This window comes from Pteropus vampyrus, unplaced genomic scaffold (assembly GCF_000151845.1).
Source record: "Pteropus vampyrus isolate Shadow unplaced genomic scaffold, Pvam_2.0 Scaffold9366, whole genome shotgun sequence".
Lineage (NCBI taxonomy): Eukaryota > Metazoa > Chordata > Mammalia > Chiroptera > Pteropodidae > Pteropus > Pteropus vampyrus.
Genome location: NW_011898147.1, coordinates 3,279 through 3,981, shown reverse-complemented (window position 1 = coordinate 3,981; position 703 = coordinate 3,279).

Here is a 703-nt window from a genome sequence, read left to right as displayed (position 1 = left end):
TAGGATTTCATTTTTAATAAATTCTCTTACAGAGATAAAAATGGGCAGCAGCTGAATGCTGAATTTAAATCTTTATTCAATTTGGTGGATCATAAGAAATACTTTTTTTTTTGGATTTTCTTTCTTAAAATATAATAAGACCTATAATGTAAAACCAAATAGAAGAGTAGGAAGTACACTCACTTTGGAATCAAACCAACTGAGAATTGGATACTAGTTCTGCCACTTATGAGCTAATTACCTTGAATACGTTTATTAACGTTTCTCAGCTTTAGTTTGCTCATCTATAACATAAGGATAAAAATATCTAACTTAAATGATTAATATGTGAATGTCATCTTGTGTTTCTGGCTCATACTAGGTATTCTATAAATTAGGTCTCTTCTAGTATGAAATGAAAATAAAGTGAATAAGCAAATGCTAAAGAAGACCAGCACTGAGAACTATCAATCCTGTGTCTATGACAGTTGTTACCCCATAATAAAATTATTTTATCTAATTTGGCCACAGGTCATATCATAACCCCTAGATGACAAGGTACAGCATGAAATGAGCCATGTCTCTGACAGTCAGGTCTAGTATTGAGGACAAGTAGAACTAATCACTCCAGTTGGTGGACAGGAGCCTTAGTCCTTTGTAGGGTTTTGTAGGACAAGGAATTCTCTATCTGGGGAGTAAAGTTTGGATTTATTTTGGATTTCAT